A 14439-nucleotide genomic window follows, 5' to 3' on the forward strand; every position below is an offset into this window, starting at 1 on the left:
CAGGCCAGGGCGATTGGATGTTACAGTGATGATGACAAAGGCATAAGTGGCATGCTTGCTGGCTTTATAGAAATCTGTAAGTAGTAAATATGGGAGATGAATCAAGACCCAAAATGATCTTATCAAGCTAGAATGTGGAGCTAAAAATCCTATATAATAAAAGGCTAATATGCAAATCAACTGAATAGCAGAATGACCAGTCACTATGATGTGCACTGACCACCAGGGAGTAGACGCTCAACACAGGAGCTGCCCCCTGGTGGTCAGTGTGCTCCCACAGGGGGAGTGCCGCTCAGCCAGAAGGCAGGCTCATGGCTGGCAAGTGCAGCGGTGGTGGCAGGAGCCTCTCCTGCCTCCACGGCAGCACTAAGGATGTCTGACTGCCGGCTTAGGCCCGCATATCCCCTGAGGGCTCCCGGACTGCAAGAGGACACAGGCGGGCTGAGGGACACCCCCTCCACACACCCCTTGCTGCCCCCAGTGCACGAATTTCATGCACTGGGCCTCTAGTAAAATGAAAATAAAAGTTGCATTTACATTTTAAAAAATCAAGTCCACATATATTGTACAACAGAAACCTGGTTTGGCAATTCATGTGAAAAAGATGTGAGTGTTTAATTGACCCACAGCCAGCAGTGTGATGTGATTGATCAGAAAACCACCAGCGAAGGACCTCAGGTAGACAGCAGACCAGAAAGCGCCAGGCCCTCATTCCCCCAGGGAAGCATTAAATAAACAACCGAAGACCAGCTAAAATAACTTTAGAGGAGCCTTGAAAATCAGTCAAAGGCCTACAGCAACCAATGAACGCCCAATCAAGAAAAAGCCACGTTAAAAAGGTAGGAAATATCAAGGTGATTTTACAAATTGTCTCACACCCGCTCCCCTCCCCTGGTGGGTTGAAGTACACTTTAGAGGAAGGGAGGCCTGGTCCCCAGTTCCCTCCTGAGAACCAGCAGGTAGAGCAATGTTCTCACTTGTCTGGGACTGTCTGATTGGTGACTGTGTGACTAAGCTGAGTTCAAAGTGATACATTTGGAATCTCAGTCTAGGGGAGCTGCAGGAAGCCATGGAAACCACAAGGGGGCGATAGATGCACAGATGCCTGGGGCAAGAGATTACTAATTGAGGAATATAATAGAACAGCTAAGAAGCAGCAGGAGTCTCTTAGGAAAATTAAGACTTTTTAAAAAAGCACCTGTGTATACCGAGGAATTGGGAAAAAGCCCATGGAAAGTGCATGTCCAGAAAAGGACTGAAAAGACCCTAAGCCTTCATGCTGGGCTGATCCTGGGCTCCGTAAATGCCCTGTTAATTCATCAAGGACTCCCCCTGCACGGAGCCAGTCTGCAGACTTGGGAAGGAGGCTGCTTTTTCAAATGCCCAACTTTCAACAAAAGATCACTAGAAATATAAGGAAACAGGAAAACATGGCCCATTCAAAGAAACAGAATAAGTCTCCAGAAACCATCATTGAAAAAACTATCACAGACTTCTGCTGCGTGTATAAAAATTTACAATCATAATACCTTGTAGGTATCTAGCACTTTGCTTCTTACTTACACCATATTCATCTTGTCTGGTCCTATATGATTATATTATACATTATGTTATAATATACATATATTACAGTAATATGTAGAATATAGGATATTAGTCTATTTCTGTAGGACCGATATTATTATTCCCAAGGCTCATACATGAACTGATTTGCCCAATAGCAGACAGCCAGACAATAGTAGAAATAGAACCAGAACCCAGGTCCTCTGATTCCTAACCCAATATTCTTTCCACGGTACCACCCCACAGGCAACAGCTCCACTTTGCTCGGTTTGGCCAGGCTACTAGTATGTTTGGAACGAGGATACAGGCATAGGAGAACACACGAGATTGGACAGGTCGAGGCACTCTGTCCAGTGGGAGCCGGGACATGATGGGCTGTGGTGACATGCTAGGTCCAGGGCCCCTGGGTGCTCTCAGGCACTAGAGTGGCAGGTCACAGTCTTTAAGGGGTTGCTAGCATACTTCCCACTCCTGTATGATGACATGAAGTGTCTACTTGAGAATTTGGGATTATTTCCTGGAACTCTGGTCCTGGGATTCTAATCCTTATTGCTTACACCAGGCGTCCTCAAACTACGGCCCGCGGGCCACATGCGGGTGTTTCTGCCGTTTTGTTTTTTTACTTCAAAATAAGATATGTGCAGTGTGCATAGGAATTTGTTCATAGTTTTTTTAAAACTATAGTCTGGCCCTCCAACAGTCTGAGGGACAGTGAACTGGCCCCCTGTTTAAAAAGTTTGAGGACCGCTGGCTTACACCCTCCCTCATGTGTAAAATCCTTGAAGATTCCTTATCTCGGCCAGCTATCCTGAATTTAACTACAGCGGAGGAGGGAGCTGCCTTTAAATGGGTTAGAAGATGGCTGTTTTAGGAACCTCTTCCTTACTCCATGTGTCCTCTTGTCCCTGGCAACCTAACAAGTCTGTATTCTGTTTCTGGTTCCCCTGGTCACCTGAGCAAGCAGGGATCCTCACTCGCTGCTTCTGGACTCAGGCAGAACATCCCACCCCCACCTCAGGCTACAAACAGTGGCTCCCTCCTGGCCTCCAGGTCCTAGAGAATTTCCGCGATCTACTAGTTCCTCCATCAGTCGCACACAGAACCCCAGCTTCCATCCCAACACTGGGTTACTTTCCCATTTACCCATTTTCATCTCTAACGCTTCAATTTCCTCACACTGTTCAAGGCCTTTACTCACTGTCATTTATGAACATTGCACGGAGCCCAGAGACAAAAATGCAATGACCATCTGTCTGCACACGAAGATATGCATTCACATGTGTGTTGGGGAGCAACGGGCAAAAAGTGCGTGCAGTGAGGGGGGCAGTTAGACTGGGCCAGATCCTTCAAACCTAACAGCCTCAGAATTCTCCCAGAGCAGCCAGCAACCTGAAACCTTCCATGCTTCTCTTCACCTTCACTCAAAGGAGCCCAGCTTGTCAAAGGTGGATCCCAAGTCATCTCTCCTCCAGAGAGTACCTGCCCCTCGCCTTAGAAGACCCCTGCAAGTGGTATGGTCAGGGGGGAGGGGCAGCAGCGTCCACTCTAGGTAGCTATATGACCTTGGGCACATTCCTGACCTTTCTGAAGTTTGTTTCTCATCTATAATGATGTGAGACAAATAACCCACCCTACCTACCAGGAGAGGTTCTGACTTAAAACACTCATTTAGTTTTAAAAAATCCATAATAGTGAGAAATAGGGTAAGAAATATATATAATTATAATATTACTATTTATATGAGAACCAGATGTAAAACAACTCCTACCTTTAAGGCTCCGATCATCCTTCATATCACTTATTCCTGGAGGCTCAAATGGCAATTCTTTTAGCCATGGACAAGACTGAAACAATGCAGAATACTTCCCACCATAGGTATCCCTATTGCTGAAAATCGAAAAAATAAATGACACCTGTTAGATGAAAAACTACTAATGGCCACGCAACCTATGCCCATGACTTCATTGGGTTACCTCTATCAAGTCCTCTCAGGAGTCTGCGAACAAGTCTCGGTTGAGCTCAAGTTTTCACTGGTATCTGCAGCAAGACTAGATAGCAGCTGACATCAAGTACTATGCATATTAGCATAAACTTCTCATCTATTATACAAAACAGAACTGAGTACCTACGAAGAGCAAGATATCAGAATAGGTGCTGGAGCATGAAACTAGATAGTTAAGGCACAGGCCCTAATTTCTAGGACTTCAGAATCAAGTGTAACTACCGTATTTTCCAGCGTATAAGACGACTTTTTAACCCAGGAAAATCTTCTATATGCCCAGTCGTCTTATACGCCAGAAAATACGGTATGTACAGTGGTTCCTGCTCTTTCAAGGAGAGAGAAAAGGAGAGCATGTTAGGCGGCCTGATCTGGACCACACACGGGGCCCGTCTAATGCTCGTTTGGAGACTGTGATTTCATCCGGCTCCTAGGATAAGGTTGGGGTGTGGTCTGGTTTCCTGAAGTTCCTGCGTCTGGTAGTCCACTTCCTCCCACCCGCTTGCTCTCCTTGCGGGAATCACCTGCTCCTTGGCGATCTCTCAGGGGAGTCAGCCCTCCCTTCGTGGCTCATCCAGCAGAGCACTGCGAGTGGTTGAGCTTCATCCACAGCAAGATTGGACACTATTTCTTGTATTGATTAATTAGCATGTCTCCCATACTTTGTAAACTGTTTATTTCTTTTCCTCATTTATCCTTTGAGAATGTTCGTGTTTTCCATATCAATTTGTGTGAACTCTTTATATACTGAATGCCAACTCTTTTGTTGTATTTTAAAGAGCTTGCTGCTTTCCTTTTAATTTTATTTTGAACCTAGAGAAACTTAAAATGTTTAAATCATAAAAATATATTCATCTTTTCATCTGTGATTTTTCCTCATTTCTCTAAAAAATATTTCATTAACACTTTAATCAACCTACCATATGAATATAGTTAAAACTAAGTCATATTGTATAGAAGGGCTTATAAAAAAAGCAATAATCACCCAACTTTTCCTCTCCAGAACAATCCTACCACTATTTTCAGTTGCTCCATCTGTCAGATGTTCATCTTCATGTATCCTACTTAAAACCTCCACTTCTTGTTCCAACAGCAACAGATGGTATATATTGACCTTCCACCTCCACGTCCTAAACTTTGTCCTTAAGAGTTCCACTTTTCACTGTCAATGTTAAATTTTAGATTTAGCTGAAGGTTGAGTTAAAATTTTGAAAATTAATAGGCAATTGTTTACTGCAGAGACCAGTGTGATTATTCTTTGTTTACTGCAGAGACCAGTGTGATTATTCTTGGCTGTGATTATTCTTTCTCCTCTATTGTCCCACGTAATGATTCTTATTTCTGCAAAAAAATGCGTTTCAAGGATCAACTTCAAGTTGACCTCCACTTGTTCACATTCCACTTTTAAATACATACCTGGCAGTAGCAATGGCTGATACAAGTTGAGTCTGTTCAAGATAAAGCCTGCCATTAAATGTTAACCAGGATGATATTGTGACAAAAAAAGGGTAGAAGTCTTGATGAGGTGTCTTCAGTTCAGGGCTCTATTGCTGGAAGCACAGTTAGCTACCTGGGCCTGTCCTTGACCCAGGAGGAAACGTAGTGGGTGACACGTCCAATGTGCACCCAAGTTCACTGCCTGTGTGATGTTTGAATGGCAAGCAGAGGCTGCAGTTCTTGGGTGGTAGTTCATGGCTGGAATCCAGCACCAGCTCTCCTGGAAAACTCCCATCCAGATGAGTATGGACACCTGCCTTTGCTGGACCTGAGCTCCCTATCAACTATAGCAAAGGCTAGGTGACACCAATATTCCTACCCAGAGATAGTCCAATCGCCCTGCACCCAGGGGTTCTGCTTAGAAGTTTTGATTACTTGTTATCAACTGATAGTGAAGTTGAATTGCTTTCTTAATGGAGGAGATCACTCTTGGACTGAGTGCTTGTGTCTTTTGCTGGACAATAGCGTTTGGAACTTCCTCACAGAAAGCTAGGCCCCTTCTGGTCGGACACCCAAGCTCCTAGAAGCTCTTGTTCTCCAATGTCTTGCTCACACAGAGAGTTACTGAGCTTGTCCTCGAAGCACCTCCTCGAGAAGGATAACCTTGGTGCGACCAATACTGTCAACACCTGGATTTTCCAGGGACTGAACAGCTCTACTTCCTGGCAGGGGAGAAATGCCATTAAGCCATGCCTGGGATCTTCTCTCTAGAAGTATAACTAGAGTGAGTTTGCCCCTTAAGTTCAGTCTCAGATGCATTTATGTTTTATGGGATAGACCTTTTATTCCAACCCACAGAAGCATAAAGATGTTCTTCCTTCTTTAGTGAAAGATAATAACCCATAGTTTATGGCCAAATTCCTACGAATATAAATGTAGTATGTTGAAGGGAACATAGAAAGTAGCAAGAAAAATCTCAGTGGGTTTTAGTAATAGATGTGGTTTTCTAGGTTTGCCATAACAAAGTGCTGTGAACTGAGTGGTTGAAATTTATTGTCTCACAGCTCTGGAGTCTAAAGTCAGAGATCAACGTGTCAGCGGGGCTGTGAGGGAGAATCGAGTCCAGGTCTCACCCCTAGCTTCTGGTGGTTGGAGGCAATCTTCTATTTCCTGGGCTTCTGCATCACCCCAGCTCTCTCCCTGTGTGTCTGTACCAAATTTCCTCTTTTATATGGACACCAATCATATGAAATCAGCGTTCACCCTACTGCAGTATGACCTCACCTCAACTAATCGTACCTGCAATGACCCTACTTCCAAAAAAGTCACACATTCTTAGGTACTGGGAGTTAGGGTCCCAACCTATGAAGTTTTAAGGGACACAATTCAACCGGTAACACATGTTGTGATCCCTTATTTTTGGATATATTTTCATTTAAAACACACATTAAAAAAAGGGTAACAACAAGTTCTGCCTTTCAACAATTACTTTTCCTTTGTATCAAAGAAAGCATGAAATGAAAATGCTTTGAAAGAAAGTCAGAAGTCAAACATGGTGGAGTTGAAAGACACAGAAGTACTACCATATGTGAAGAGTCAGACTTGAGTGACAAGTCCCTTTGTCCAGGGGCGCATATGATGTATACATAGCCCACTGCAGCCTATTAGGTGTTTGTTTTGTTTTGTTTTTTTCTTCTGCTAGGGACTGAATGTTGTGTTCCCTCCCCAAAATCCGTGTATGGCAATCCTAACCCCCCAAGTGACAGCACAAGGGGGGACCTTTGGGAGGTGGCTCCGTCAGGAGACGAAGCCCCCATGAATGGGATTGGTGCCCTCAAAAGAAGCGGCACGAGACAGTTTGCTTCCTCTCTCTGTTTTCCGCCCTGTGAGGACACAGCAAGGAGACAGTCACCTGCAAACCAGGAAGGGGACCCTCCTCAGAACCTGGCCACCTTGGCACCCTGATCGCAGACTTCTGAGCCTCCAGAGCTGTGAGAAATAACTGTCTGTTAGTCATGCCGCCCTGCCTGCAGTCATTTGTTACAGCAGCCTAAACTAAGACATTCTTTCTCACTGTATTCCCCTCCACCTGCCTTACTGTACTAAAAACCCAGGGCTTCAATAAATCCCCAGGGATCCACAGTTTCAACACTGTCGCAGAAAGCTAATCAGCTAATCATAATGCCAGAGTCTCTAGTATCTACTGAAATGTGCAGATGGGGGCGGACCACTTAGAAGTGACAGTTATTTCTCATCATCAAATTAGTGAAGGAAACCCAAAGTGTTACAACAATAAAACTCAGACACGAAGGAAAGTATTACTCATTTTAAAATTCTCATTGTGACACAGCACCATCATAAAAATATCCCTTTGTGTGGCAGGCTTTTAAAATAACTTTAAAAATTTATAATAATGTCTTGAAAATTATAAAATGCTCATTGTTGAAAATATGCAGAAGAAGAAAGAAAATTAAAATTGGCTATAATCCCATCACTAAAAGATAGTAACTGATGAAATTTGGGTATATTTCTTTCCCGTGTTATTTTTTTCTGTACTACACAAATATTTTTAGACCTCCATTATGCTGGATATGCATTTGACTTTTAACACTTATCATTATGTTATAGGCCCTGATTTATATGTAACTAAAATTTTTTAAACATATAGAGCATTATGAGAAACTCAATTGTATATAAAGGACTATTTTTTTAATATTTCATCAAACTCTCATGAAACTTTAATAGATTTTAGGATATATAAAAATAAAAAACATGTCATTTGTAGACAATTTAGACGTTACAGAAAAGAGATAAAGAATAAAAAGAACATAATTCTAGAGGAATAGTCACTCTTAACGTTTGAATGTACTTCCTTCCAGTCAAACTTTTTGTCTAGTGTGTCGCCATGTATTCAAATATGCCAGAGAGACTGCCAAACCCAGAGCCCTTCTGGAGAATTCTTTCCGCAGTTCTCTGTCACTGCTCTGGCTATGGATGACTGGATAAGGATGGGTGCTTGACATGGGGGCAATCAACTTCTAAGCCAGCCTGTTACCTACGAGGGCCTGGCTAGAGACCTCTACCCAAGTGTGGCACCGCATAGTAAATGGTGATTGACTCAGCCAGCCAGATCCTAGCTGGGAAGCTTGGGTTCAAGGCCTACAGAGAGATGGCCAGTTGTGGCAGGTCCAGCTGAAGAAGAAACAGAGTGCAGGAGCATGCCCACCAAAACCAAGCGCTAAAATCAGCAGCGGAGAGTCTGCTGTGGTCTACACGGAGTCCTCAACTTACAGTCAGGTTTTGTTTTTGTTTTGTTTTTTTACAATATATTTTTATTGATTTCAGAGAGGAAGGGAGAGGAGAGCAGGATAGAAACATCAATGATGAGAGAGAATCATTGATCGGGCTGCCTCCTTCACAGTCCCTACTGGGGACTGAGCCCGCAGCCCGGGCATGTGCCTTTATTGGGAATCGAACCATGACCTCCTGGTTCATAGGTTGACACTCAACCACTGAGCCATACTGGCTGGGCTACATAGTCAGGTTTTGAACCACACTTTGACATATTATGCATTGGAACCCTGAAATGGCATTTTGTATGTTGGACATGGGCCAGTACTAGTAAACGTTTTGAAATATAGCATTGTACCAAGCAGAGATGCTGACTGCAAAATATGGACACCAAATTTGGCTAATTTGAATATTACAAAGAGAGTTATTAAAAAGCTGTTGGGTAGTTTAGAGACTTGGTGGAAAACTAGAGAATCAGGCTTAATGAGGCAGAAACCAAGGTAAGGTAGGTGCCAAAACACAGCTGAGTCACGGTACAGGAAGAGACTGGTAGACATCATTGCATGTACTTCCCAGTAGATTCTGATTCTTCCACCTCTAACTGTCCCTGCATCATTTGGTCACTCCCTCAAGATTCAGAGTTCCAGAGAGAAGCTTCCAATTATATGAACCTAGCTTATGTGCCTGTATCCTCCCTAGAGGGCCAGCATCTTCTCCTTCAAATTCCATGGCAGCAGGGGGGGCCCCCGCTGCCCAGATTCTGGATGTTTTGAAGCCGAGGGACGAGTGCCATGAGCTTAACTGACCAGGAGAAAACAACCGGTTCCATCCCAGAAAACCCAGCTCACCTCCTTCCATATCCAAAGGGAATTTTAAAAGACTCTTCACAAATCTCAAAGATTTTCTGTAGTTCCGAAACTGAGGCATAATGTGTACTGTCGAGGGGTGTCGGTACTGAACCCCTGAAATTAGAAATAACAAAAAATGTAAAGAATCTTGTAATGATACCAAGCGTTACAAAACATCCAATACCTAAACACTGACTACTACATTCCATGTAAGTGCAAATATCAATAAAACCCACTCATAAACATGTGCCTCAAAGCTGGCAGTATTACATTCTAATTTGTAGATTAAGCAAATTTGTATTGCTGTAAATATTCCTTATCCACAAAACCAAATTATTTTTCTACTGATCAGTATATATTTTATTATAAACCCTAGTCTACTAGTTATGTGAGGCCCAGCAATATACCAATGAGTATAAAAATGGAAATCGATATTTTCCATTCTTTTGTAATCTAATGCTTTGAAATAATAGAATAAAATATTTCTAAAAATTCTAATATTATACTCTCACCTGCAATTGAGTTTAAAATATTTCTTTTTTCTTCTATACTAGCCTGTTTCCCCAGAATGACTTTAAAGAATCATTAACCATTTTTAGGGAATAAATCCTACAGCTTGCCATTCACCCCAGACTTGCTAAATAGAGTTGCTGTGTGCACAGTAGCTCAATTGCATATAAATGCATGCAAATCCAAAGCACCTATCTGTCCCATCATGACCCATTTGGAGCTCATATTTAAAACTGCTTAGTTTCTCTGTCTCCAGTGCTTTAACAGGCAAGGCCACTCTGCTAGTCAGAGGTCACACAGGCCCAGCTGCAGCTGCTCTGGGGACCACTGCCTATCATCTGGCCACCACCCTCCTAACCCCCAGAAGAACTTTGTGTATATCCCACAGCCTGTCCTGTGGATCAGACTATCCAAAGAGAGCCTCCTTATGTGGGGAAAAATAATCACAATTTATAGAGCAGACAAATAGACAAATGTATTATTTATATTGGTTAAAAATTTTTCAACAGATAGCTTAAAATTACAGACAATAAAAAGAACTATGATTTAAAACAAATTTAAATGGCCTTTTTATTCTGAATCACTGAGTTCATTTTAGTATAGAGGTCCAAGTTTATGTTGATCACTTAGGATTCATTTGCTATATTTCGATACTAGAAAAATCAATCTAAAGATGCCCAGGTAGAAATAAACGTGATAAATCGCTACCTTTGAAACAGGAGTGTAAAATGAGGAGGTGTCTTCCCCATGAGGGCCTGCCGGGCTGCCTCGTACTGTCTCTCTATAGAACTTTCTTCCTACGCGAGAAATATGATCAGAAAATTATACTGATGCTAAAAACATGTCAAGTGAGTAAAAGACCTATAATCATTCTCTTCTTACTAGAGATTGTCAAATATGTGAAAAGAAAAAGGAAAAATAGAGAGGCCTAAAAAACAATTGCTATTTGTTCAGTGGAGCGGGGGGGGATAACTTTATAAATAAAATCAGAATACTTTTATGGAGACTGCAATTTAATATATAAATATATGACATCTGAATAATAATGTGGGGAAATTTTATTAACATTTCATATTTATACTTTTATCGTTCCAATGAGATTATCTCTCAAGGATCCAGATTATTATTGTCCTTTTAGTTTTCCCAGATGTTACACAGAGTAACAGACTGACTGTATCCAACAATGTTGACGCGTGATCCAGAAAGAGGACAAATTGGGATGTCTTTCTTCTGTATTTCACCAACATCACTGTCACCACCACTAAATCCTTAGTAAGCATTTGATGGGGTTACAGAGATATAAAAACACAGTCTCAGCATTCAAAAGGTGTATGACCTGGTGGCAAAAGGCAATTTAAAAAGAGAGAGAGAGAAAAAAGGAAAAGATAGCTCATGCTGTTTTATAAACAGCACACAGACTGTCGGATGGAGGGTGGGCCTGCTGCGCAACTGTCCATGCACTGGATTTCTTCACTTTAGCCAAACTTAACATATAAAATTGTTAACTGACAGAAATATAAATTGGCAAGTGCTTATTCGTTTTACATAAAAAACTATGCATTGATAAAGGGATTTATATTAACATTTATTTAAACAGCAAGTGCATTTAAATGACACTAATATTTGCTTGCAGTACCTTAATCTGAAATAAACCTGTTTTTATTTTAACACCCTTACCAGGCTCCTTTATAAATTGATATTCTATTAAAATCGTATAGGAAATAATCACAAACAAGCATGTCAGTGAAAGGACCTAGGCCATCGCCATGGTGATGAGCCCACAACTCCAGGCTCCCCACCTGCTTAGCCTTGGAGGCTGGCATAGCTTCGAGAGTTTGCCCGTCTTCGAGGGAATTTTTAAGAACCCAGTTTTAAGGATCAAGTTGGTGTGGTTCGAAAGACATGTTGGCATTGCAAAGACGTATCTGCAGGAGTGGCTCTGCTCTGCCGGATGCCAAGACTGACACAGCGAGCATCTCTGGCAGCAGTTCCACCCGAAGACCAGAAGTCCCCCTGTGTCCCCTGCACATGCACACACACCTTAGCACAAAGCTGGGGCTCAACAAATATTTTTAATGCAAATTATGTAAATTTGGGAGGATAAGTAATGTTTACTACTCTCTATAATCTGGAATTTGCAATCAGCTGTGGCTAGCTTGAGAAATTTTAGGTCAAGCTTTTGGATTTGTTCCTTGGAAACCATGACACATGAGAGCTACCATGTGGACTCCCTGAACATGGCTCTCGAATCAACGTTTGATTGCCAAGATGTTTCAGTGTTTCCCTGATCATCAGCTCCGTGGTTCTGTGTAAGCAAGAGGGAGGGGTCCGGAATGGGATAAGAAAGGAACACACTGTTTAAATTTCACCATTTAAAAACTATATATTTAACTCCACAGATATGTCTATATTGTTTCATCCTACCTAATAATAGACAAATATGCAAATTGGCCATACTTCTGACACACCCACAAGCCACGCCCACAAGCCACACCCACCATCCAATCAGAGCAAGTATGCAAATTAACCCATCCAAGATGGCTACAGCCACAGAGAGCAAGGTTTCCTAGGCAACAGAGGGAAACAAGCTTTCCGCCAGCTGTTGCAGGCCTAAGCCTCCACTCAAGCTACAAAGTTTCAATTATAGAAGGTAAACAAATTCAAACAGAAATGGCATCAGAATGGAGCTTGAGAGAGCAGGCCAGGGTTGCCACCGGCAACAGGGGAAGCAAAGCTTTCTGCACACCCTGGCCAGGCCCACCCGCTTAAGGCAACAAAGTTTTAATTATAACCCCAACAGAAATGGCTGCCAGCCTTGGAGGGAGCCTCAGGCTTGGCTCCGCTCCAGGCTACAAAGTTTCAATTGTAGAAGGAAAATAAATTCCAGATACCAGGGCCTCTGCTTGGGTTGCCAGGGGGCGTGGCTGGCCTGCAAACCACCACAGGCCCCTCGCTCAGGCTGCCCCACGCCCCAAGGGAACCCCTACCCTGATCAGGGACACCCTTCAGGGCAAACCAGCTGGCCCCCACCCATGCACCAGGCCTCTATCCTATCTAATAAAAGAGTAATATGCAGATTGATCATCACTGCAACACACAATATAGCTGCCCCATGTGGTCAAAGATCCTGCCCCCATGTGGACACAAGATGGCCAGCAGGAGAGGGCAGTTGGGAGGCACCCGGCCTGCAAGGGAGGGCAGTTGAGAGGGACCAGGCCTGCAAGGGAGGGCAGTTGGAGGTGATCAACCCTGCAGGAGAGGGCAGTTAGGGGTGACCAGGCCAGCAGAGGAGGGAAATTGGGGGCAAACAGGCTGGCAGCGGAGTGGTTAGGGGGTGATCAGGCTGGCAGGCAGAAGCAGTTAGGGGCAATCAGGAAGGCAGGCAGGCAAGCAGTTGGGAGCCAGCAGTCCTGGATTGTGAGAGGGATATCCGACTGCCCGTTTAGGCCTGATCCCAGGTGTCCCAGATTGGAGAGGGTACAGGCTGGGCTGAGGGACAACCCCCCTCCATGCACGAATTTCGTGCACCAGGCTTCTAGTATTACTATAAAATTACTACGTATTTTCCAAATATGCTGCCCTACTCTCATGTTAATTTATTCTTCTTCCTTGAATCATTCTATACTTGTATATACATTTACTATTGTGATTTCACTCTATACCATCCTTATTTTCCCCCTATATTGATGCTTGCTTTTAATTATATCATGACTGGGAAGATGACAGTGGTAGTGGATGCACGGCTTTTGGATCTTCCAGAATCCCCATATGGAAACAGATATAGAAATTATATAGTAAAATAAAAGATGTTTCAAGACATGTATAAGAAAACAAGATGACAAGGTATCACCTCAAGCTCCAAATACAAGTGGTAATAGCCCCCAAGACAGCATGGTACCAGTTTCCATGCCAGAGGAAGCCGAAGGAAGGGACAGGACAGTGACTAACAGGGCTGAGAACAGGAGACCCTCCAAAATAGCTCAAAGGTATTCCCGGGAAAGCACAGGAGGAGAATGTGGGAACCCTCGCTGAAACACGAGAGGGGTTGCTCAACTCCAGTAGCAACAAGAGAAAGGGGTCCACAGTAAGTTCCAAAGGAGCTGGATCAGCTGTGAATTCTTGAAACTGACCCACTGGGGTTCCCCCTTCTAAGGGGGCCTCACGCTGAAGGAAAGCTGTGGGAATGGAATAAAATTATTGGGACAGATCAATAGAGACAAAGGAAAGAGCAAGTCTAGACCAAAGTGGGAGAGGGAAGCAGAACCAGGGAATCTCAGGAAGAACGTCATTTATATTTTATCACTCTTTGAAGAAACCTAAACGCTTGAGAAAACGAATTTCACATAAATATGAGAAATTTTCTGGTCAACCCCCACACAAAGTTATTATAAGAAAAAAGAGGCAAGGAGTAGGATACCAGCTCTACAGACAATGAAAACTTGCTCATAAAATAGGTAAAGTCCACATTCCACTATATAAAAATAAACTAAAAGGCATTAAGACAATGACACAACACATAAGGGGAACAAATAAATTACAACATTACAAACTCAGAAATGAGGTGACAGAACTCAGGAAAGACTTTGAAATAAAGGGGAAAAATCACCTTAGGAAAAAAACTAAACTAGAAAGGCTATAGGAGGGAGTGAGCACAACAAATAATGTCTTAAGTAGAAAGTAAATGGAGAGAAGATTTTAAACTAAAAATAAATAAATAAATAAATAAATAAATAGGATTCAAGAGAAAAATGACAAATATTTAAGATAAACAAAGAAGACCCAGCACATAAA

Source organism: Cnephaeus nilssonii (genome assembly GCF_951640355.1).
Source record: "Cnephaeus nilssonii genome assembly, chromosome: 12".
NCBI classification, from domain to species: domain Eukaryota; kingdom Metazoa; phylum Chordata; class Mammalia; order Chiroptera; family Vespertilionidae; genus Cnephaeus; species Cnephaeus nilssonii.